General features: G+C 46.7%; 2 long non-coding RNA genes across 2 annotated transcripts; one reads left to right on the top strand and one right to left on the bottom strand.

Moving 5' to 3' along the window:
• Positions 1-1064: 1064 nt before the first annotated feature.
• Positions 1065-3131, bottom strand: LOC140503975 (uncharacterized). The gene is made up of 2 exons (XR_011966925.1): positions 2295-3131; positions 1065-1420 (listed from the first exon to the last, which is right to left on the bottom strand). It is a non-coding gene; the product is annotated as an uncharacterized lncRNA (long non-coding RNA).
• On the top strand, positions 1936-4162 carry LOC140503976 (uncharacterized). Its single transcript, XR_011966926.1, has 2 exons — positions 1936-2334; positions 3129-4162. It is a non-coding gene; the product is annotated as an uncharacterized lncRNA (long non-coding RNA).
• Positions 4163-25989: the final 21827 nt, after the last annotated feature.

A 25989-nucleotide genomic window follows, 5' to 3' on the forward strand; every position in this document is an offset into this window, starting at 1 on the left:
ACACATATATGCACACATACGCATATATACACATGCACACATATATGCACACATACATATATGCACACATATGCATATATACACATACACACATACATATATGCACACATATACATATATTTATATATGCATACACACACCTGTATATTTGGACATACATATATGTATATGTGTGTAACAGAACAAACAAAGAAAATAGATGCAAAGTTGTTAAATACAAGGCATCTAGGGAAAGGGGACTGCCACAGTTGTGGGGGGCAGGGAAGGGATGGTCAAAGGATCTATCCTTTCAGAACCCCTCAGAGAGAGCTTTCTCATTTCCTATATTGGTAAACAGAGGGGCAAGACAGATGCCAGAAAATTGGATTAAAATAGCCCCCCACTCGATAGCACACAGAACCCCATCCCCATTACTCAGCCTCTGACCACAAATCCCCCCACTTGGGAGGAGGTAGAGGGTGCTTGGAAGGTCTCAGCCCAGACTAGATTCACATGGAAAGGATCCTGGGGGGAGTAGGGCAGAGGAATTTGATAGTAGAAGGAGGTTCGGGTCCTTGGTGGGGTTGCCATCTCCGAGGGTCTCATCAAGGCAGACAAGTCAAAAAGCATTTCTTAAGCACCTGTTATGCTAAGCACTAGGGATGCAAAAACAGGCAAAAGATAGTCCCTATCCTCACTGTCAAATGGGGCAGACAATATGCAAACAGTTATGTACAAACAAGACGGATGAAGACAAATTGGAGAAGAATGATCTCAGAAGGAAAGCAGTAAAATTGAGAAGAACCTGGGAATGGCTCATTTCAGGAGAGACTTCTGGGGAGTGTGAGGAAGACCCTCAGAGAGTCTACACTCCCAGGCTTCCCAGAAGGTCATCCTCCCTCCAGTCAGAAGTTAGGAAGCACTGTAAAAGAGGAAATGGTGCAGCGACTTCATCTGTCCACGAGGGGGAGATAGTGACCTGTCCCTAAAGGGGCCCCAGATCTCCTTAGAATAAGGAGGAGGAAATGAGACGAAGCAGTGAGCGGATGGTTTAGAGAGGAAAATATGCTAGGGAGAGAAGGGGACAAAGATAGATAAAGCATTTATTAATGAAGGTGGAAATATGGGGGGAGGGCGAAGGAAGATGGTGAAAGGGATAGCTGGGGGGGAGGCCTGAGAGGGATGGGACGAAGAGGGGACAATGAGAGGGGCAGGCAGTGAAACCACCTCTGAGACAAACAGGGAGGTGGGCAAGGTCCTGGAGGAGAAGTGGGCTGTATGCTGGGGAGAGGGAGGTCCTCAGGACCAGGATGGGGTGTCTCTGTGGCCACTTGCTGCGGCCCCTCCCAGGGGATCCTGTGGTCACCCAGTCATGTGAGCCATCCTGAGCCCTTTGTAAATAGGACCTGGGGTTTGTGGCTTGGGGTTTGCGGGAAGAATCCTGAAAATAAAGAGTTTAAGTTCAAGATTTAGCTCAGCACTCACCCCTCTCCAACCCCCATCCCTACCCAGGGGCTAGATTTGAGAGGAAAAAAAGCCCCTCCCTCATTTGGAGCAGGATTGGGGGATTTCCTGTTCTGTGGAGGAACCATGTGCCCCCAGGGGCCCTAAAAAGTAGAGGCCCCATCCTGACCACCTGTTACCTAGGGGGGTTGGAGGGGAATGTATGCGTGCAAGAGAACTGACTTCTTGACCCTCCCTGCTCCTCCTCCTTGGTGGGCCTTTCCAAAGCCAACTCTGGCACCCCTCCTCCCTTTCCCATTCTCCCAGGTCTCCTTCCCTTGCCTCTTCCCCTCCCTCATAATCTCCTTTCCCCTGTTTGTCCCCTACCAGGAATGTCCAGGGGAAAATGGGAAGGGAAGCCAGTTGTGACTGAAACCCAGGTCCCCAAATGCCTCCTCCCCCCCCTTCCAGCTGTCACTGTCCAACATCTTCACCCTACCTAAGCCTCCTTCCCATTCGTTCCCAGGCCAGAAGAGCTTATAGAGAAAGAGGGATTGAGGCTAGACACTGGACAGAACTTCCTGACTCCTGGGAAAGCTAGGGGCTTTGAAAACAGCAGAGAAACGTGAAGTGGAGAAGGGCTAAAGGTCTTCCCGGCCTTGGCCCTGTCCCCCAGCCCTCGACTTAGACAGGATGGGGGGAGTCAAGAGGTCACGTAGCTGACGATCCCCAGCCCAAGGCACGCGGGCAGGCTCGGGGCTTCCCTAGGTCCGCAGCGAGGCCCTCAGGCGCTCCCCCCTCCTCCTCCCTGGGAGCCCGGTCTCCGGTCTGGACAGCTTCCCTGCCGATGAAATCAACAAATGCTGTCTGACCTCAGTCCCTCCAGCTGCAGGGCCGCTCCCTCCTCCCTCGGTACGTGGGCTCGGGCTGCAGGGGGAGGGGGAGATGAGACAGCCCGGAGGAGCAAAGAGCAGCCGCCCCCGCCTCTCCCCCGGCCCCCCCTCCGTGGGAGAGAGATTTCCGGCCGGGAGGGGGGCCCAGCAGAGGCCGGAGGCCGGAGGCGGCGGCGGCCCCTCCCGCGCTGACTCACCGACCTTGCGCTCTGCGGGCGGCCCCGGGGAGAGGAAACCCGAGCCCCGAGCCGCCCGCCCAGGCCGCACGCACTGACCCCGGGCCGGGGCCAGGCTCGCCAGGGGAGCCGGGGCCACGCCTGGCTTAGCCCAGGGGACAGAGCCGGAGGCCCAACCCTGGCGGGGGGCGGAGGAGAGGGGTGCCGAGCCTCACTTTCCCCTCCTGCTACAGTCTAAGCCCTGGAAGGAAGGCTGGCAGTTACTGGTTGGAAGAGGGGGGCTTTGAGTGCCGAGGCTGAACCCCCTGGTAAAGGGAACCGGGGCTCGGGGACAGCTGCACACTCCAGCGCCCCCACCCCGCCCCATTCTCTCGCCTCCCCACCTCACTCAGGTGCCATAGGGACTGAGGGAGGGGCTTTCTCGGAGCTGTTCTGGCCTCTCCCGGGACTGGCTGGGTGGTCAGGATGGAGCCTCCCAAAGCCTGACAGATGCACTCCCAGATGTGGGTAGGAAGAGGATCTGTCGGCCTGATTTCCTTCCCAAGAAAATCCCATGGGGGAGGTGGGGTGGGCTACCGCCAGGGGAGGGGAGTTATTTATTACTTGCTAGGACAAGGATCTTTCCTTCCCTTTGCAGGGAGTTGCCTTTCCCACTCCCCGGGATAAATGGCAGGGCCAGGGAGGCCCTTGGAGATCACGAGTCCTCTCATTTTACTAGGGAGGAACCAAACAGTCCGTGAAGGGAAAGGATTTGTCTAGTTCCACAGCGAGTCTTAAACCCAGATCGCCTGATCCAGTCACGTGCAGCATCGAGAGAACCAGATCTGAGTTCCAATTCCACCTCAGCCCTGGAGCACTGGAGTGACTCTGGGCTACTCACGTTATCTCTCCTGGCCCCAGTTCCCTCGGGCTCCCTTCTCCCAGGCCGCCCACCCTGCCTCAGGACTGATGAAGTGGCTGATCTGTCTCTTAGCTCTCTAAGTCAGCAGCACCTTTGACTGAGGATCCTCTCTCCTCCCCCATCCCCTTGATGCCCTCTTAGAATCCCATGTACCATACCCTGCACTGAACGGTTGTCCCAAAGCAGAAGGAACAGCCAGCCCCCATTCCAGCCATAGCACCCTTCCCCCACCAGAGCGAGCCTTCCCCAACTGGTGGAGGGTGTGGCTGGCATAGACATGTGAAGTCTGGCCTCCCTGAGGAGATGGCCAAAGACCTATTTCTCCATGGATCCTCAGGGCTAAGACTGTTCATGCTTCTCTGCAGATGCCCTGTCTCCTAGATCCTCCCGAGAGAAAGCAAAGTTCTCTATCCCCAAGGCTGGGGGACAGGTATAATGGGAGGAGACCTGCATTTTGAGTTCAATGACTCAGGGTCACTTTTGACAGCCTCTGACTGGTGACCTTAGGCAAATCATTTCCCCTCAGGTCAGACTCACTTTCCACTGTATACAAAATGGGGGGTAGGGGTGGACCAGATGATCTCCAAGGGCCCTTCTAGCCATGTCACCATCCTCTAAGTCAGCCTTTCCAGCACTTGTGGTATAGAGCATGGTGTTATGGAAAGCAGACTTGGGTTCACAATCTAGGCCTTGCTTCTTGCCCATTGAGATCTTGGGCAAGTCATCCCACATATTGAACTTAAGTTCAATAAAACTGGAGGATTGGATTAGGTCAAGAGTTCTGATCTTAGATGGTGGGGAAAAAAATGCATCTTTATTGCAATATAATTGTCTGCCTTTGTCAAATGTTATCCTGAAGAGTCCATAGACTTTCACAGACTATCTAAGGGGTCTGTGATAGAAAAAAGGAGAATCCTTGGTCTGGTTTTGGTCCTTAACCTCCTTCCTGGCTCTTCCTGTGATTTTAGAAGGAAGCCTTAAGGATCCATGTAAAGGGTAAAATGTGGTTTGGTGGGGGCTAGGCTTGGGGGCTTCGAGGAGCTACCACAGTGGAGGAGGGAAGGATCTGGTAGCCCTTTCCTCACAGCAAAGCCTTCCCAGGGCTTAGAGGGGAGGGGAGGGGAGAGTCGCTATCTATAGCACCCATGGGGGTGCAATGAGGAAGGCCTGGTGCTGCTTTTCTCTTCCTCTTCCCTAGCCATACCTAGGCAGGGATTCAGGCCAAAGAGAATAGTGAAGGCATTTCTGAAGATTTCCTGTAGCTCCTTCCCCTATCCCCAGTCCAGAACTCCTAAGCCTGCTGAACCCGGGGCATGCTGCCAGAAGGCCACTGGGCCCTTGCTGGGCCCCCAGTGGACAGGGAGAGCAGAGCAGCCTGGCATCCTGGGGGTAACTGCCTACTTTCCAGCTGGCCAGGGGCTGGGCCTGGGTGGGGAGGGTTAGCCAGCAACCCAGGGTGGGAACAAGGGTCAGTCAGGGTCTCAGGCTTAATCAAGAGGGTCCTTGCTGCTCAGACCCCACCTGAGGAGGCCTAGGTGATGGGCCTGACCAGAAGCCAGGACTTCTAGGAAGCAGCCTCAAGCTCTCTGCATCCCCAGATAGGACTTCTTCAGACTTCTCTGTCCCCACTCCCCACTGCCGGAACCAGCAGCTAGATCCAGCAGGTCGAACAGCCTTCCCCTAGCTGCAGCCCTGGCAGGGAGCCCAGGGCAAGCTTCACCTTTGAGTCCTTGGCCTTTTGCCCATTCACCCAGAGTCTCCACTGCCCCATCACACACATCCTGCTCCCCCCCAACCTCCCACTGACCGCAAGACAACTGCAACCCCCTCCTCTCCTGCTTCCTCCGAGCTCATGGGGCTGTGGCATGATTGGGCTGCCCACACACGCTCCATGTGTGCCAGGGCTCATGAATCAGGCCTTCTCTCGTGGGCAGCCCCACCCAGAGCAGGACTGGGGAAGACAGGACAGGGACAGTCTGAGAAGCCTGGGGAAGGAAGGAGGGAGGGAGCAATACAGGCTGTTCCAAAGACGTGGGGAGCCTGGGAGGTTGGGGCCAGGGCTCTAAGTGGGATTCAGGATCAATGTCGAGAGGCAGAGAGAACCACAGATTTGAGATTCCTGGGGAGACATGCAGGGCACAGAAGATACCTAATGAGAAGAAAGGATGTAAAGGACCTTGGGGGTGTCAGAGAGGGGATCTGACAGGAGAGTGTATTAGGTGGAGAAGCAATATGTTAGAAGGAGTATGGACTTGAAGGTCACAGACTCTGGGTTCTAATCACCTATGTGATGCTGAGTCCACTAATTTATTTTTCCCGGTCTCACTTTCTTTATCTGTAAAATTACGTAAATTTGTGGTGCCTTCAAGGTCCATTCAAGCCCTAAAATGGTGTTATTAAGCCTATTAGTCTGAGAACTGGGCAAGAGCTAGAGAATTTGAGAGGCTTGGCTGATTCCTTTGGGAGACTCTTCAAAAGTTCAAACCCCTTGCTTTAGAGGACTGTGGGGTAAGGAGGAGCTCAGAGGTCTGCAGGGGCAGGGTCTTTAGAGAATATTATTGAGGACCTGAGAATTTGGAGGAGGCCTCTGGCATTCAAAGGGACTTTAGCCCAGAAGTCCTGGCACATCAGACTCAACCCTCAGGAGAAAGGAAAATCACTATTATCTCTCCTTCTAAGGTCTTCTGCCTTGGGCCCCCTCCTTGGGGGCCCGGTGGGTTGAAAGCCTGGACCCTAGTGGGAATCTCTTTGCCAATTCCTTTCCCCCCAGGCCCAAGTGTATTGAAAGAAGGAGGCCAAGGCCAGAGGCTGGAGATGGTTAGAAAGTCAAAGGGAGAGGTGAGCAGCTTTCCAGACATCTGGAATAATGAGTATAAACCCAGAAGCTGTAAGGAAGGTGAGTTTTATGAAATCTCCAGGGTGTCATGGCCTTGAATGATGAGATCAGGAGCCTCTCAGGTAGGCATAGAATTGTAACTGGAAGGAAACTCACACCCGCCCCTACCCCACCTCAACCAGCCCATATCCTTCTCATTTTACAGATGCTTTCTGGGCAACAAGCCTGAGCAGCGGTAGGCCTAGGTGGGATTTCAAACCCATAGGGTTTTTGCCTTCCTGTGTATCTCCAAGTCTTAGCACAATGCTGGCACACAGTAGGAGCTTAACAAATATTGACTGACTTAACTGAATATGGGTTCTCTGACTCCATAGCCACTGGACTGCTTGCCCCAAGGAGAAACAAGGGCATCTCATTTCTTGCCACAGGGTTCAAAGATAGAAGGGGCCTGGCTGAATCTGGTGGATAGCTCCAGGGCACCTTGGGAGATAGAGCTGCATGTGAATCTCACCTCTTGACTAGCCGGATAACCATGGTCTAATCAGGATCCTTCTCTGAGTGGTTGCCTCAGTTTCCTCAACTGTAAAATGGGAACAATAGTACCTACATCACAGGGTTGCTGTGAGGATCAAAACGAGATAATATGAGGAAAAAAAGTACTTAGTGCCTGTCACACAGTAGGTCCTATTTAAATGCCTGCCTTCTTCATTCTTAAAATTGGGATGATGAAGATGAGGATGATGAAAATGTTAATAATCAATAGCACTTACATAATGCTTTAAGATTTGCAAAGTACTTTGGTCCTCACAACCCTGGGATGCAGGTCCTATCATTAAATCTATTTCACAGATAATAATATAATGACTAACATTTATACGTGGACATGACCAAACAATGTATGAATATTGTTCAGTCAGGTCCGACTCTCTTTGACCCCATTTGGGGTTACCTTGGCAGAGACACTGGAGTGGTTTGCCATTTTCTTCTCCAGCTCATTTTACAAATGAGGAAACTGAGGCAAACAGGGTGAAGTGACTTGTCCAGGGTCACATAGCTAGTGTTTGCAACCGAATTGGTACTTGTGTCTTCCTGACTAGACACAGGTTATTGTGAAATTCCAATGGGTAATATATGAATCCAGCTGCTTTGTTTTGCAGATGAGGAAACTGAGCCCAAGATAATGGGATCATTGATTAAGAGTTGGGAGGGATCATCTGGTCCATCTCCCTCATTTTACAGATGTATGAATGAAGAATATTACTTAGTGCTGGGGGCACAGATGCAAAACAGAGACAGCCCCTGACCAGGTAACATTCTAACTGGGTTACTGGCGGCCAGAGGAGGCTGTTTTGATTTGGGAAACCTCAGGTTTAAGAATGGAACTGTAGGGGAGTTGATTGACAGATTCCCTCCTGCAGTAGAGGCAGTACTTATTTGAAGGCAGATGGTGGGGTGGAATTCTGGAGGGGAAGGGGTCTGGGACTAGGGCAGGGTGTGGCCATGGACCAGCACACAGTAAGGGAGGGGAGTATTATGAGATAAGACCAGCAGTGCAGGGCCGAGGGCCAAGGGCCTTTCATTGCAGGGAAATAGAGAATTCAGGACATAGATGGAACACTAAAATAAACCTTGGAGGCCCTCTACTTCAACTCCATTCTACAGATGAGGATACTAAGGGGATTAAGTGACTTGTCCAGGGTTACTCAGCAAGAAAATGGTTGAGTTGAAGTTTGTACCTGAGCTCTTGGAATGCAGGGGCTGGTTTTGCCTTTCCTTGTTTCCCAAACCCTTAGTGGGGGGGCTGTCTCTACCCCAAGCATGTGAAAGCTTCCCCTGGTGGAATGAGATGGGAACAGTTTGTTCCACCACTGAAGCAGGCCAGACATCAAAGATGCCAAGGTCATGCACTGCATCCAGGGCCATCACCAGTCATCCTGACTTCTGTCTTGCCTCTGGACTTGGATGACTCAGGGAGAGAGAGTGAGGCTCTTTGTACATTTCAGCCTCACTTCAATCCAATTTAGTCATAAATCAAGACATCGCCTGCATGATGTCATCGGTCCTTCTGGAAAAGGAAGGACAGACAATTTTAGCGCAGTGCCTGATACATAGTGGGTCCTTTAATGTTTCTTGACTTGCACCAAGATCTTTTCCTCCAGAACTGAGCCATGTCCACTGCTGCATTCTGCCTCCCAGAAACGAGACTGGAAATCACATTCTGGGACTTCTCCTCCCTACCTGGGGCTAGCATCTTTTGCGGAAAGCTCTAGAAAACAGCATTTCCTGGCAAGATGGGCCAGTGAAGAAGACCCTTTTGCTAGAATGGCAGGGGGCATTCCTGAGGGGATTCAGTAGCCTCCATCTAGGAGCCCCAGGTTTCTGTGCCTGGGACACTAGGGTCCTGAGTGGAGCAGGGAGAGAAGGTGGTAGGCTATAGGGTCTTAGCCTGGGTGGAGGGTAAAGGTGGAGGCAGATCTGGAAACATATTTCCAGACAGAAAGAGAGAAAAGGGGAGAGGGTCCTGGGTCAGGGTCTCAGCCATAAAATGTCTGGGTCTCAGGGCCTGGGGCAGAGGTGAGGCAGGGGCAGGACATAAAGGCCAAGGGGCCCTGGGCCATAGACACCCCAAGCTTTCATCTTCAGCCCCACCCAGTCCAAGGGGTAGGACCCCCCCCTTTCTCATTCCAAACTCGGGATATGGGGGAAGAGGGAGAATTTCTGACCCAGCCTGTGACCCCCACCCCATAGCTACTCCCCACCCAGATGCAGCCTCCCCCAACCCTTCTCCCAACTGATCCAGATGTGCCAACTCCAATCCCAGGGGTTACCCTAGCCCCATTCCTCAGATGGGAAACGAGCCCCACCCTGGGCACATTGCCTGGATTTCCTTCCCACCCTCATGGTCTTGCCTACAAAAGGTTTCCTGGAGCAGAAACAGCAGCCTCCGGGAGAAAGGACAGGGTATCCTGGGAAGGGACATTGGGCTGGGGGCCAGACTTGTTATGGAGGAGAAGGGGAGGATGATTTCAGTCTCTTCTGAGCTCTGGCTGTCAGCCATAGTTCCTCCCTCCCTTCCCATCCCCCCTGCCCTCCAATAGAGTCAGAACCCACATCTGGAGCATCTGGGACAGTTTAAGGCTTCCTTCACCCTGCCCCCTTCACCTTCAAGTCTCCCCACCCTACCCTCATGCCACTGACCACCCAGCTACCTTGGACCTGAGCAGGTGGTGAGCAGAGGTTCCCAGAAGTGGGGCCTGGCCCCAAACCCTCCTCTTCTCCAACCTTCCTCCTCTGTACAGGTGATCTGTGACCTCTGACTCCAGCCATTCTTTATTGAGTAACCTAACCCCATCCCCCCTCCCTGGGCCCAGAGGGGATCCTGGAAACTGCCAGACTACCTTCTCACCTGAGGAAAAAGCGCTAAACTTTTTTCTACCACGTAATCCCAGGGGCCCAGCCCTGGGGTGGGACATTGGGAAACTCCCGGGACTGGAAGGCCCTGTGTCCCCTTGCCCTCCACGAGCACCTGAATACTTAAAAGTTCATTGCAAACAATGGCTGTGGGAAAGCCCAGGCACGGAGCCTTAGTTTATCTGTAGTGCTCAAAGGAGTTTTAGGTGAGATGATGCCAGAAGACTTTCCCTCTCTGAGGCTCCAAAAGGCAGGGGCTGGCCAGAAGCCTAGGGGACCTTCAGCCAACAGGAGGTGGGCAGCCTTATTCTACCAAAGGAGCCCCGGGTGAGAATGGGGGAAAAATTCGGGTTCCAGCCCCCAGATGCAATCTTCTCAGTAGCCCTTTGGGCAGAAGGCACGACAGTCTACTAAGATCTCCTTGGGATTCCTGGGGTCCAAGAGTGAATCTCTTTTCACCTTCGGTTTCTTGCTAGCTCAGCTAGGAAGTGGGTTCCTACAAGACCCAAGGCATCTGGCCAGGCCTCCAACTTCAACTGCCTCCTCCCAATGAAGAAGGAAGGGTAGGAGCAGGAAAGCCAGCCCCCAAGCACCTCACTGGGAAGGGTGCACCCTGAAGGCTGAAGGAGGTTTGGGTCACCTGGAATCCAAATCAACAGTCAATCATCCCCCCAAAGTAGAGAGGTTTGGGTTTAGGTGTGAAGTCCAAGGAGACTTCACCCGGATTGCTTGGCGAGGAACCAAGAATTCAGGAGGGGCGGCCAGCGCCCTTAGGGCGACCTTTCCCAAACTTCAAGAGGGGTGGTACAGCGTTTAGAGGTGAGAAAACCTCGGAATTTGAGGAGGGGCTTCTGGGTCCTCAGCTCCTGCCTGGGCTGGGGGCCTCCCGGAACGGCGGAGCGTGGTGAAATCGACTATTTACAGCCTGGACTACTGGGCCAGGGCCAGAGTCTGAAGGTCAAAGGCAGTCGCCCCCCTCCCTTTCCCGATCCCTCCTGGAGGGGGAGGGAGTGGGGAGACTTGTCCCAGCAGGAGGCGGTCACCTCCCCCGCTGGCGGCTGGCCGCTCGGGCCCCCAGCCCGGTTATCAAGGCTCCGGTCCCAGGCGCGGCCTTTATTGACTCTCCCTGGGCCGGGGCCCAGGGGGAAGGGGGCGAGGTTGGAAGGAGCAGCGCTTTCCCACGCCCGCAGCCGCCGAAGCCCGGGGCGCATTCCTGCCCCGCCCCCCGCCCCCCTCCCTCCGCAAATGTTTGCTCAGCCCGGGACAAACACACCTTGGCAGGAGCCGATGCCCCGCCCAGGGCCCGCCCCGGGGTCAGGTCGGGTTTGCTCAGAGGCCGGGCCGGGGCTGCTGAGGCAGGCTTGGGTAAAGGAGAGGAATCCCGAAGGGGGAAGGGCTGAAGCTACTGGCGGCCTCCATGGGGGGCGGAGGGGGTGGGGATCAATAGGGGGAAATGCCTCCTGCCCCTAGAAAATTTCACAGATCCCCCCATCCTTCCCTTGCCTCCCCCGAGCACTTTGCAGATCAGCCTCTTCTACTTCCTGCTCCCCAGGAGGAAGCCCCGAGAGCCCCCTCCTTCACAGACCACCCAAGCGCTAGGCTCTAGCGCCCTAGAATGCTGGAAATGCGAGGGACCCTCGAGGTCATCCGGGCCAGCCATCTCGTTTTACAGATGAGGAACCCGAGCCTTGGAGAAGGCAACTGGGCATTCCTCCCGAGCTCCCATGCCTTTGCACGAACTCTTCCCCAAACCTGCGAGGCGCTCCCTCCTCGGAGGATCAACTCTGATGCAGGCACCAGAGAGAGAAGCCTTCCCTGGGCAGCCTAAAATAGAATGGTTAGCGATCTCTGGAATACGGTAGAAATGCCCTGTTGGTTGTGATTTCCTTAAGGGCAGGAACCCTTTTCCCCCAACCCTCCATTTTTAATCTTTCTACTAACCAAGTACCTGAGATGGTGTAGACAAAGATGGATTTATGATTATTGGGGCCAATGGTTGAGGTCACACAGCTGGTCAGAGTCTGTTCTCAGAACTCTGGGCTCTGCAACCCTTTGCCACACTCTTCCTTCTCTTCCTGTTACTGCTAGGATTTTCTCTCCCACTACCATGAAAATTATTTTGCATCTACCTATGTCTTTTGTAGTTACTTTTCCGGCTTACACTCTTTCCTAGTAAAGACAGCGCATTGAGGTTTGCAGAGGGCTTTAGGGATGCTAACCCATTTGACCTTCACCTTGAGAAGGAGGTACTGTTATATTCCCCATTTTGCAGATGAGAAAACTGAGGCACAACGTGTGAGCAAGTATCTGAAGTGGTATTTGAATGTTACAGCTTCCTGTCTACAGGTCACACTGCTTTCCTCAGGGTTTTTGTAGACCCAATGCCCAACAGTGGTCTGGGTACTTAGAGAGGGGCAGTTAATTTCATACCAGTGGGTAACTACAGATTGGCAGCTCCTCTGAATTATATAATTTTAAAGCTGACTGGTGACACAGAGAGAATCCTAAATCTGGAGGTGAAAATCAGCTCACCTGTCCTGTAGCCACCATTCCCCTTTACTGATGAGGAGCCCATTGATATTGTGACTTGCCCAAGGCACATGGGTAATAAATAAGAGTTAGTGTTATACAGTGAGAGATAGGTGGCTTCATCAAGCATAGAGTGCTGGCCCTAGAATCAGGAAGACAAATCCAGCTTCAGCTATTTAATAGCTATGTGACCCTGGGCAAGTCACTTCTCCCTGTCTGCCTCAATTTCCTCATCTGTAAAAATGAGCTAGAAAAGGAAATGGCAAACCATTCCAGTATCTTTGCCAATAAAACCCCAAAGGTCAAGAAGAGTCTACCAGGACTGAACAACAACAGAGTGTTACCTGGTGGATAGAGCCCTGCACCTGGAGTCAGGAAGACCTTAATAAATTCAAATCCTGCCTCAGGCCCTTACTACCTTTGTAATATTAGGCAAGCCACCATACCCTCTATGCTTCAGTTCGCTCATCTATAAAATGATCAGTCTGGACTACATGGTCTCTTCCAGCTCTAAAGTCTATGATGCTATAAGTGGTCATTTAATTAAACTGAATGAATGGAATATATGCTCCTTGAAGGCAGGTGCAGTGCCTGGCACATAACATGTTTAATAAATGTTTGCTGAAACTGACGGGGAAAGACCTGACATTATAATGACCAAGCTTGGCCCCAAGGAAGAGATAAGACAATTAACCTTCCTTTTTTTTTTTTTTTAAGCAGAGGTGGCTTCTATGGGTGTAGGGCATTACGTAAAATGTTCAATTTCCTTGACGTGTGGTTGGTTGTCCTTTCCCTCTCTTTTTAACCTTTGTTATTAGGGATGGCTCTCCACAAAGGGACGGCGAGAAGATATATTGGGAAATGTCAGTGATTTAAAAAAAAATTATCTATATAAACTTTGGAAAAACAGGTGTTTGTTGAATGACTTAGACTATAGGGAACCGTATAGTCTTCCATCACTTCATCCCCAGCCCTGTACTCAGGGTATTGCCCACAGCAGATGTACATTTATTAAACAGTGAAGACCAAACAATAATTAGGAAATAATATTGAAATATTAAACAATAATACATTAAACATTCATTAATATATATTGATCTTTCCCTTCCTTCAAGGCCTACCTTAGTGGTCACTGCCATAAAGACTTCCTCTTCTGCCCCAGCTGACAACTTTGTCTTCTCTCCTCAATTTTCCCTAGAGCATTTTGCCTGGATCTCTCCATTGACTGTACTTACATAAGAAGAGAGAAGGCTAGGCACTCTAACTTTGAGAGGGACCTTGAACCTGAAGGGGACTTATGCATAGGAGGTAGAATGGAAGCCAAAACAAGCAAGTACCTGGACAGTTAATTATGTCAGTTTGTTAAATTATATAACCACATATTTGGGGTCGAGTATAATTATCTCCAGGCCCATCAGCTATGATAGCTAAGATACTCAGGACAAATTCTTAATTTTTTAGACTGCTTTGTGAACTTTCACAAGACATTTTAATACAAGCCCATGACCATAGAGATATCTTGAATTTGGAATCTACACTTCAGTTGATTTGCTGGGAACAGACAAAGTTCCTTTAGGGGAAGAGTAAAAGGAGAATTTGATTTTCTCCCCTCTACTCTTGTAATCACAGGAAGTAATGGGCAGATGATAAAAAAGGTATTAACGTGTTAATGAAGTACTAAGATAGGTGTAGGTCCTGAGAAAAAGTTACATTGGAAGGACAGCTGACCATTGTCTGGGAGACTGGCCACCACCACTCTCACCCCCTTAAAAGAAAGTCAACTTACTAGCCTTTAAGAGAATCAAAATGGGCAGCTAGTGTCAGCTCAGAGTCAGGAATACCTGAGTTCAAATCTGGCTTCAGATATGTACCAGCTGTGTGACCCTGGGCAAACACTGTTTGTTTCAGTTTCCTCATCTGTAAAATAAGGTAGAGAAGGAAATGGCAAACCACTCCAACATCTTTGCCAAGAAAATCCCAAATGGAATCACGAAGAGTTGGACACAACTGAAAAAGACTGAACAGGAAAGAGATTCAAATAAAAGGCCCTTGGAAATAGAGTGGGAACAGAAGTTTCAGAGGGCTAGTAGGCAGAGGGAGAGTAGGCAAAGGAAGCAGCCATGAGGACTGAATGCCAGAATTCTGAGATGTCTAGGCTTAGTGGGCCAGCTCACTAATCAGGTGAGTATCACTGAGACCCCAGACTTCAGAGCCCAGGGTGGTCATTCTGTATTTTCTTTTTATTCTCATTGGACTTCCAAATAAGAGCATGAAACTTTTTTCTGGGCACAGGGGAACCCTTTCTTAAAAGTTTGTTTACAGTTTTTGTTTGGTTTTGTTTTAAACATTTCAGTTGTCTTTTAAGTCAGCAGTTGTAATAAACAGTGTTAGTCACAGTCACTGCTATTCTACACGCACTTACTAGGAATAAATTGAAGGATACATTCCAGGAAAGGAGGGATAGATGTAAAACTTGTGTTCGTCCTTCATAGCCAAAGAAGACCGTGCTATCAGAGAAATGACGACATGACTTGCACTTGACTTTGTTTTGAGTGAGGGAGGGCTATGCAGGTCACCAGCCTCACTACTCCTCCAGAGCTATCTCAATCCGGTGACCTGATATTCCTCAGGATGACTGGAGGTGACCCAGGATGCAGTGGGAGGCCTTGGGCCTTTTAGGCCATGGTCTTTGCCGGCCCTCATTTAGGGTGAGGCAACACCCATTCATTGAATAGGCCTGTTTAAGAGGTAGCCAGGGCATGGCCCCTTTAATGAGGTCAAGAAAAAGACAGATTTCAGGTGTTTAGTTAGAGTGCTTTCTCTGCCTAGGGGCTCAGAGCTAAATAATAAGAAAGTATAATTGTAAGTATTATTGTTGATTTATTTGTTACAACATCTTGGCAAAGAGATAGACTGTTTATACTGGGAGATACATTTAAGCCTTGATTCTGGAGTAAGATAGGGCTAAATAATAGTGGGTAAACTTGCCCCACCAAACCATCACTGCTACATTTATCAATGTATTTGACCAGTTCCCTACAGGAAAAGTCCTACCTGTTGTTATTCCTGCTTTATTTGTGAAGACATCATGGTGTATCTTGACTTTTGGTGAAATGTATTTAAGCAAGTTTAAGTTGCACAAGCTCCTCACTGATGTCTATTTGAGATGACTTTGGGCTCTTGAATTCTGCCAATGGAGTGTTAAGTTCTCCCAGGTCCTATGGAAAAGGTTTTATATGGACTCCAAGTGTATTGCCAAAAGTAGATTTTTTGGGAGAACATAACAGGCTCCATTTTGTGCTGTATTTGCAGTATATAAATGTACTGAAGGTTCTCTTCAGTACCTTCCTTCCCCCGATCACTTTATGGTTACAAAAGGAAATCACAGGATTTTGAATAGTTTTCAGGAGCTAATCTACTTCTCTCTTTATTCTATCTAAAAAGATATATAGTAGGGGCAGAACAAACACTAATTAATTCTCTGATGAAGATCCTTTTTTTGGACAGGTATAAATGTTTTGCTAAATAAAGACCTTTGTAACAATTCAATTCAATAAACATTTATTAAGCTCCTATTCTCCAGGGCAACTAAATGGCACACCTGATAGAACATTGGGCTTGGACTTGAGTTCAGAAAGACTCGAGTTCAAATGTGACCTCAAACACTTACTAGCTATGTGACCCTGGGCAAGTCACTTCCCAATTTGTCTCCATTTTCTCATCTGTAAAATGAGGTGGAGAAGGAAATGGTAAAGCACTCCAGTATCTTTGCCAAGAAGACTCCAAACAAGGTCAGGAAGAGTCTGACATGGCTGAACAAAAACAAAAGTTCCTATTTTATGCCAGGCACTATGCCAAGGTCTGAAGATGCAAAAAGAAGCAAAAGGAGTTTACAATCTAATGGGGAGAAGAATATGAGAGAGAGAGAGAGAGGGAAAGGGAGAGGGAGAGAGGGGGGAGGGAGAGAGAGAGAGAAAGAGAGAGAGAGAGAGAGAGAGAGAGGGAGGGAGGGAGGGAGAGCTCTATAAATAGGAGAAAATTAACAGGAGGAAGGCAGTGGAATAAAGAGGAGTTAGGGAAGGCTTCCTGTTGAAGATAGAAGCCAGGGAGGCCAGTAGTTGGAGAAGAGGAGGGACAGTACTACAGGCATGAGGGCCAGCCAGAGAGAATACCCCCAACCTAAAGAGGGAGCATCTTTCTCCTGGAACAACACCGACGTCTCCAGGTTGAAGAGTATAGGTTGGGGAATGAAATGGAAGACTGGAAAGGTAGAAGGGGGCTCAGTTACAAAGGGCTTCAAATACCAAGCAGAGGATCTTGTGTCTGATACTGGAGGTAATAGGGAGCCATTTGAGTTTATTGAATGCGGGGTGAGGTGATGTGGTCATTTCTGTGCTTTAGGAAAATTATGTTAGGGGCTCAATGGAGAATGGTTTGGAATGAGGAGAGAACTGAGGCAGGCATACCCTCCAGCAGCTATTGCACTAGTCCTGGGTGGGTGGATGAGGGTAAACATGAGGGTGGGAGCAATTTTTAAGGAGAAAAGGGGGCAGATAAAGGAGATATTGTAGAGGTGAAATTGGCAGACCTTGGCAATAGCTTGGATGTGGGGGGTGAGAGAGTGAGGAATCCAGGATGATTCCTAGGTTCTAAGCCTGAGGGACTAGGAGGATAGTGTTGCCCTCTATAGTAATAGGAAAGATGTGTGTGGGGGTGATGAGGGTTTAGGGGGAAAGATAATGAGTTCTATGTTAAACATATTGAGTTTCAGATGTCTACTGGATATCTTTGAGATGTCTGAAAGGCAGCTGGAGATGTGAGATTAGAGGTCAACAGAGAGACTGAGGCAGGATACGTAGAATTGAGAATCATCAGAATACAAATGGGAATTAAATCTATGGGAGCTGATGAGATCACCCAGTGAAGTAGTATAGAGGGGGAAGAGGAGAAGACTCAGGACAGAACTCTGAGGGTGACCTAGTTAGAAGGTCAGCAAAGGAGGCAGAGAAGAAGAGGTTAGACAGGTAGGAAGAGAACCAGGAGGGAAGGGTGTATTGAAAAACTAGAGGGAATATAGTCTCAAGGAGGAGAAGTGGATCCACAGTCAAAAATACAGCATAATCAAGAAGAATGAAAATTGAGGAAAGGTCATTGGATTTAGTAACTAAGAGATCATTGTTCACTTTGGAGAAGAGAATGGCAGAAGGTACCTGAGTGAGAGGAGATAAGGAAGAAGGGAGGAGAGGGAGCTCACGGTGAATGGCCTCAAATTTTTCTGTAAAATATAAGATAAGATTCTCAGCTGAGAGAGTGGAGATAGAAGGAAGCCTTGGGAGGTTTGAGGAGAGATGGAAAGATTTGTAAGAGACACTATAGAGACTGGGAGAGTGAGTTGATAAGGGAGGCAGAATAGGATTGCCTGGCAGCAGTGAGTGCCCAGTTAAGGTTATATAGCATAAATTTGTTTGAACAGTTGTGTGAATTTCTCCACCTTGGTTCAGCAGCATGTGTGTGTGTGTGTGTGTGTGTGTGTGTGTGTGTGTGTGTGTGTGTGTGTAGGCATGAATGTAACAAATGGTGGGAATGATCCAAGGATGAGGATTGGCTGGGTGTAATTGAGGATATGATAATGGGGTTAGGGATTCAAGAAAGGACAGTGTAAAGTTGAATTTGCTCATCTAGGGATCAAGATGAAAAAAGGAGAGAGAGGCTAGTATAGGGGAGATGGCCTGGGAGAGAATTGAGGGGTAAAGAACTCAGAGGTCACAATGTGAACAAAGAGTAGGGTTTAGTAACCGAAGGCAGATGGAGAGGTGAAAGTCCAATAGATTATGGTCAGATAAGGGGATTTCAGAATTCTTGAACATGGAAGTGGTACATTTTGGGGTAATGGTAAGATCAAGGATATAACCATCTTTGTGTGTGGTTGAGGTGGTGTGGAGGAGTAGCTCTTGGGAGGTAAGTAGGATGAGGAACTGAGTAGTTAGAGTGTTCAAGTGAGAGTCAGTTTGTATATTGAAGGTCCCTAGTATGAGGGCAGGAGTTGGGGAGGACAGAAAAAGTGTAAGTCATGTACTGAACTCATTGAGGAAGGAAGGGGAGTAAGCTGGGGGTCTGTAGACAATAGCTACCAAGGTTTTGATAGGGTGGTTGATATTAAGAACATGAACCTCAGAGGAAGAGAGGCTACTGAATAAAGAAACAGTTTAAAAATCTATTTTCTTTTTATAAAAATGTACCTTTTCCAAACTCAGGATCACCTAGCTCAAAAGGAGAGACTGTATGTATAGAAACTGCTAGGTGGCTCAGTGAATAGAACACTGGCCAAGAGGACCTGAGTTCAAATGTGACCTTAGACTATTACTAGTTGTGTGACCCTGGGTAAGCCGTCTAACCTTGATTGCTTAAAAAAAATGGAGACTCTGTGTGTGTGTGTGTGTGTGTGTGTGTGTGTGTGTGTGTATGTGTGTGTATGTGTAGAGAGAATTGTTTATCACCTCCTAACAATGTGTCACACTCTTGAGTGAGTAATTACACTTCAGCGTATGAGTAACCTATCTGTAACCTGTGCTGGCTTGTTTGTGTAGTGCTAGCCAAGGACCCTGAAAATTCAGGCAACCGCAAAGGAACTGCTGGCTTAGTCTCTCAAAATCTCATCTTCAAGAACCTCTGGTGCATGCATAAAAGGTAATTTCACTAATTTGGGAACTTCTAGAGAAGAAAAACTGGGACAGCTGAAAAAGTTGCAGTCTAGTATCTTTGTTCTCTAAATTGAGAAAACTACAGGGGCAGCTAGGGTTTTGTGTTCGTCCTTCATTGCCTAAGAAGACCATGCCATCAGAGAAATGATGATATGACTTGCACTTGACTTTGTTTTGAATGAGGGAGGTCTGTGCAGGTCACCAGCCTCACTTCTCCTCCACAGCCATCTGAATCCAGTGACCTGATATTTATCAGGATGACTGGAGATGACCCAGGATGCACTGGGAGACCTTGGGCCCTATGGGCCTAAGGACCCAAAGACCAAGGTCTTTTCAGGCAGTCACTTAGGGTGAGGCAACGCCCATTCACTGAATAGGCCTATTTAAGAAGTAGCCAGGGCATCAATAGTAACTGCGCAGCTAGGTGGTGCTGCAGTGGATAGAGCACTAGCCCTGGAGTCAGGAGGATAGGAGTTAAAAACTGGCCTTAGACACTTACTAGAAGTGTGACCCTGGGTAAGTCACTTAACTCCAATTGCAGGAAGGAAGGAAGGAAGAAAAAGAAAAGAGGAAGGAAGGAATGAAGGAAAGAAGGAAGGAAGGAAGAAAGAGGAAAAGAAAAAAATTCAAAGCTATGAATTTTTCAATTAGATTGTAAGGTCCTTGAGGGCAGAGACTTTTGTTGCTTTTACCATCTCTAGTGTTTATGTGGCACAGAGGCCCAAGAAATACTTGTTGACTCCTTTTCTTTGCGTTTTCACTTCTGGCCAAGTAAGGAGAACAGAAAAAGACAGATAAAAGGGAATGTTTTTAATAAATGATAAAATATCCAAGCAGGTTTTTGGGGTTACAACTCCGTAGCATTTAACTTAGTGAAATGGTAACAGAAAGAGTACCACTCCTGTCATTTTCTCTCTTCTCTAGAGAATGCTCAATTCTTAAACAGAACTGAAGGAAGTTTAAAAGTTTTATCTTCTGAACAAGACAAGTGGTTTTTTCATTTTGAACTTTGGGAGACTATTATCCACCTAATGAAACTATGAACTGTTCTCTCCAGCTTGAAAAGAAAGAGATGTGACTGAATCAGAAAGAAAATATTTTCCCATTCCCTGTGGTGTGCTAGGGGTGAATGATTTAGAACTTAATTTTCTAGGGGAATTCGGAGATAAAGAGACCTAAAGGAATTGGAATAGACTATGAATCTGCAAGTTCTTAAAAAATTACATTGGTAAAGCTTTACTTGACAAGATGAGAAAATGCCTTTTCACCTTGTGAAAGTTTCCATTTTCATTAAGGAAAAGCTATAAAACTAGTGATTTTGACCCCAGCTGAGCTAATACAAAGTCCTCATTTTTGTCCTCTATCAAAATATCGAGTATAGATTAAAAAAAGAAGAAAATTTAAAATGATAATAGCAAATATAGCATTAAAATGTAACCAATTATATTCTCCCCAAAATCCATTTTCAACTATTCTCCCTTTGGCTGTGGATTAGAAAAGATGTTTTTTAAATCAATGGGACCACTCAAGATTCACAGTACTGCAAGGGCTATTTGTAAATACCATAATAAATTTGACAAAAAATAAAAAATAAATTTAAAAGAATCTGAACAAAACCTCTTAAGATTAGAAAGTTCTAATCATTTTTAGAACTCAGTCGCACCTTACACAGCTTCTACAGTTATTCACTTAAACTAGTGTAACTATTTGGCAAAATTATCTGTGCTCAGAGGTGAGGATCTCAGACCTCAAAGAGTAGGACCTTACAGAGACCTAGGGTGCTCCCATTCACCGAGTGAAACGAGATGAACAAGGAACTAATAGTCCATGACCTGGATTTAAACTTCCTTGTTGCTCAGTCATAACTCTTCTTTTGGGGTTTCCTTGGCAAAGGTACTGGACTGGTTTGTCCATTACCTTCTCCAGCTCATTTTACAGATGAGGAAACTGAGGCAAACAGGCTTAGATGATTTGTCCAGGATTACACAGCTAGTAAGTGTTTGAGGCTGGATTTGAACTCGGGTCTGTACCACCTAGCTGCCTCATGGTGTTCTAAATCTGACATCTAGGTCCCTTTCTATAAGGCTTAGGATATTACATCATACGATGGTCAATAACGTGTGTTCCTCCGTTGCTGAAGAAGACCACGCCATCAGAGAAATAATGACATGACTTGCACTTGACTTGTTTTGAGTGAGGGAGGGCTGTGCAGGTCACCAGCCTCACTTCTCCTCTAGAGCCATCTGAATCCAATGACCAGATATTCATCAGGATGACTGGAGATGACCCAGGATGAGGCAATTGGGGTGAAGTGACTTGCCCAAGGTCACACAGCTAGTGAGTGTCAAGTGTCTGAGGTGAGATTTGAACTCAGGTCCTCCTGACTCCTGCACTGGTGCTCTATTCACTGCACCACCTAGCTGCCCCCGGGTCAATAACATAACTATTGTCAGGAAGATAAAAAAGAATAGGGAACAAGAATGCATATTAATGTCTATTTCAACAGGTATCTTATTCCATTGTCTTGGGGTTAGTTGTTTACTTTATGAAGTCATCTGATTCTGGGAAACATTTTCCCTTGCAAATTCTGTGTCAAAGGTGTCTGCATACATCCCTGAATCAACGTATTGGTGCATTTAAGTGGGTGTCAGATGTCAACAGTACCGGGAATGGGCTTTCTGCCTTGTGTCTACTGCTGTAGGAGAGATATTCCAATAGATAGACTTCCCAGATTCCAAGACACTTGTGCAGGTTTCCTAGGTAATGTTGCTTAAGTTTGCAGTAATAAAGACAGTATAATCTAGTATGGTTTTACAAAACATTGGTCTTCCAGTTCATGTGGTGAAAGCCAGAGGAAATTTTGTGGCATTGACCTTATGAACATCAGGAAGAACATGATTTTTGATGTCATAATCTGGGCAAAGACCTTTTTCATCCACTTGTTTTTTCCTGTGTGGATGGCAAGGCCAAATTCTTTTAAGTGGCTATGGATCGTTTCTAAGATGTTCTGCAATGTGCCTGGGATTGATATAACCAGCATGATATCATCTGAAAACAGAAAGATCTATAAGCTTTCATTATGCACTGGGAATCCTTCTTCAGTCTGGATTGTTTGCAATCTCATTATATCTTGTATTGAATGTATCTTGTATTTACTTATCTCCCTCTCCACCTTAGTAGAAAGTCCACTTCTCCATTACTGGGATTTCATATTTTTGTATCCCCTAAACAGAATTTAATAATATGATTGTTGAATTGAATTGCATTTTACTTATTTCAGTACTGTAGACTCCTCCTGCCCCAGAGGCCATGAATAATCTTTCCTTAAGCCCCATACTCCTAGAAAAAGCTGACTGGTAGAAATACTCAACTGACATTTATACAGATAAATGTTAGAAAGTGCTTTTAAAAAGTTATCTGGATTCTTAGAATAACTCTGAGAGGTAGATGCTATCCACATGGGAACTGTTATCTTCCTTTAATAGTTAAGGTCACGAGGGCTGTGAGAGGTTCATGAAAATAACACTCCAATTGACAAAATAACACTTTTAAGTCTGTAGGAGACTGAATTCTTGCTCTAGGGTCTTGTAGTCTAGATTAGTTAGTGAGCACCTCAAGGACCCACCAAATCTAGGCAGAGTCACTTCCCATGATTGTCTGGCCATCTTCCTGACAGTTGCCCAATAATACTAGCACTAAGCCCTTTTCAGAATAATAATCAATATTGATATTGGATGGAAACATCACTCTGCATTCAATACCCTCTTAACTTCCCTAACTAAAACATTCACTCATCATGTGTATTATCTTCCTCAATCAGTCCATAAACTCTTTGGGGGCAGGGATTATCTTCCTTTCAATCTTTTTACCTAAAGCTTAGCCTAGGGTTTAAGACTTTTTAAAAAATTCGTTATTTTCCTTTTATTCCTCCTAACCATCCAACTAGGTGGGCAACTCTCTAGACTTTATTTTACAATTGAGGAAATGGAGGCTCAGAAACATTAATTTACCTTCTTAAACTCACACAACAGCAAATAGAATTTGAACCCAAGCTTCCTGACTCCAAGTCCAGAATGCTACTCATTGATTTCACAGGCATATGTGTATGTGTGTGTGTGTGTGTGTGTGTGTATAGTGTCATATACACTATGTCTCCAAAGACAGCGAGTGCATCCAGTATCTGTATATCTATAGAGTCTATATGTCTGTAGATGTGAGTTCCTGTGTGTGCAGTTCCAGTAGGTCTGTGTCTATATTGGTGTCTATGTCTGTTTCCATATGTGTAAATATAAGTCACTGTATGTACAGTTCTTGTAGGTCTGTGTCTATGTCTATATGTGTAGATGTGAATCCCTGTGTGTGCAGTTCTAGTAGGTCTGTGTCTATGTAGGTATCTATGTCTATTTCTATATGTGTAGACATGAGTCTAGTAGGTCTGTGTCTATATTGGTGTCTATATCTATTTCTATATATGTAGATGTGAGTTCCTGTGTGTGCAGTTCCAGTAGGTCTGTGTCTATATTGGTGTCTATGTCTATTTCCATATGTGTAAATATAAGTCACTGTATGTACAGTTCTTGTAGGTCTGTGTCTATGTCTATTTCTATATGTGTAGACATGAGTCTAGTAGGTCTGTGTCTATACTGATATCTATTTCTATATATGTAGATGTGAATCCCTGTGTGTGCAGTTCTAGTAGATCTGTGTCTATATAGGTATCTATGTCTATTTCTATATGTGTAGACATGAGTCTAGTAGGTCTGTGTCTATATTGGTGTCTATGTCTATTTTTATATGTGTAGATGTGAGTCTCTATATACAGAGCTGGCGTGTCTGTCTGTTTGTATTCATAAGTTATGTATTTGTTTTTGTATTAACTCTAAGCCCATCGGCAGTTACTTGGCACAGAGCTCTGGGGCCTGGAGTCAAGAAGACCTGAGTTTAAATTAAGGAAATCTCTTAACCTATGTCTGCCTCAATTTCTTCACCTGCAAAATGATGATAATAATAGCATTTACCTTCCCGGATTGCTGTGATGAAAAAGTGTTTGTAAAGTACTTTGCAAAACTTAGAAAAATATATAAACATGAGTTGTAATTATTGCCTAACACTCAGAGAGGTGTTAGCTCCAGTTACAAAGCTGGAAAAGGGACTTGTAAAGTGACAGGGTTAGGTTTGATTTCAGGAAAAATTTCCTAGCAAAGAGAGAGCTACTCCAAAGAGGAAATGGGCTATCTCAGAAATCAGTGGGATTCCCCCCCCACCCCAGCTGCCCTTCTTTCCAGGTCCAGGGCTTTATTCATTTTATTACTTTATGAATTAATTTTTACTGTAGCTTGGGTGAACTTATATTTTTCTTTTCTTTTTTTAAAACAAGAGTTTTTTTAATTGCTTTTTTTGTTTTTATATTTCTTTAAACACAGCTGGGTGGCTCAGAGGTTAGAGCACTGGACCTGAAGTCTAGAAGATCTGAGTTCAAATGTGAACTGGGCAGTTTCATTGATTACAAATTGGGGTTCACAATAGTACCTACCTCTAAAAGTTGTTTTGAGGATCAAATGAGATATAAAGTCTGTTAACTATTATATTATAATTATTAATCAAATGTAAAGTCTTAGTTATTTTCAATTTATCCTGTAAATAGCTTGTTTTGTATATATTTGTTAGCAGGTTTTCTTGCCTGTTAGATTATAAACTCCTTGAAGGCAGGGATTTTCTTCTGCCTCTTTTTGTATTCTTAGCGCTAGACACAATGCCTAGTACATAGTAGGTGCTTATATGATGTTGGTTGGTTGGTTGTTTTCCTTCATTCTCCAAGAGGACCAAAATGATATCACCATGATAAAGTCAAGTTTCAACGTGTCCAACTGTGGCTGATCACACCAATATGAGTTCAGAATGGTCTACCACAGATTGGACACAGATATGCCATGTGAACATTTGGGGTGGATATGCCAAATTTGTGCATCCTATGTTTCCTTTGTACTGTTTCAATTCTGCTTTGCTCATAGAGCACAGCACTCTTTCTGATGTGGGCACGCCATGCTGAGGGGTCCTGTGCCAGTGTCTCCCATGTCACATAATCAGATCCAAAGTTCTTGAGAGAGACCTTGAGAGTGTCCTTCTATTGCTTCTTCTGACCACCATGTGATTGCCTGCCCCATGTGAGTTCTCCACAAAGTAGCCTTTTTGGCAAGTGTACATTTTGCATTCAAACAATGTGGCCAGCCCAGAGTTGTGCTCTCTGAAACACAGTTTGAATGCTTAGCAGTTTAGTCCAAGCAAGGATCTTAGTGTCTGATTCCTTATGCTGCCAGGTGATCTTCAGTATCTTCCTAAGACAGTTCAAATAGAAGTGATTCAGTTTCCTGGCATGGTACTGGCAGACTATCAATGTTTCATGGGCATACAACAATGAGGTCAGCACAACGGCTCTGTAGACCTTCAGTTTGGTAGCCGATCTAACACCTCTTCTCTCCTATACTTTTCTCCAGAGGCTCCCAAACACCGAGCTACCTCTGGCAATGTGTGTATCAACCTCATTGTTGATGTGTACATCCCTGGAAAGTACACTACCAAGGTAAGCGAACTTATCCACAACATTCAAAACTTCTCCATTTGTTGTAACTGATGGTTCCATGTGTGTTCAGGGAGGACCAGTACTTTTTGTGTGATGGCTGCCGATCCCTTTTCTGGGTTCTTTCCACCTTTGGTGTCCACTTGTTCCACCCAACTCTCACCTGTGGCTCCAAGAAGCTGAAGCACACACAGTGGCCACACACTGGTAAACTGTTTCGGCAGATGGGCCAAACCTGTATTGGTTGAGGGTAATCAAGGGGTCTCAAACCCATTGGTGAGTTAAGGAGGAGTCTACCCCAAGTATATGAAGACTTCTCCTGGTAGAATTGGCAGAGAACAATCTTTTCCAACGGCCATGAAGGCAGCTGAAGCAGGGGACGTGGAGCACTTAGAGCTTGGTTAGACGTCGAAGACGCCAAGGTTATCCACTGCATCCTGAGTCATTACCAGTCATCTTGATTCTGTCCTGCCACTGGACTATGATGGCTCTGGAGGAGAGAGTGAGGCTGACGACTTCATGCAGCTCTGCCTCACTTAAATC

This window comes from Notamacropus eugenii, chromosome 5 (assembly GCF_028372415.1).
Source record: "Notamacropus eugenii isolate mMacEug1 chromosome 5, mMacEug1.pri_v2, whole genome shotgun sequence".
NCBI classification, from domain to species: Eukaryota; Metazoa; Chordata; class Mammalia; order Diprotodontia; family Macropodidae; genus Notamacropus; species Notamacropus eugenii.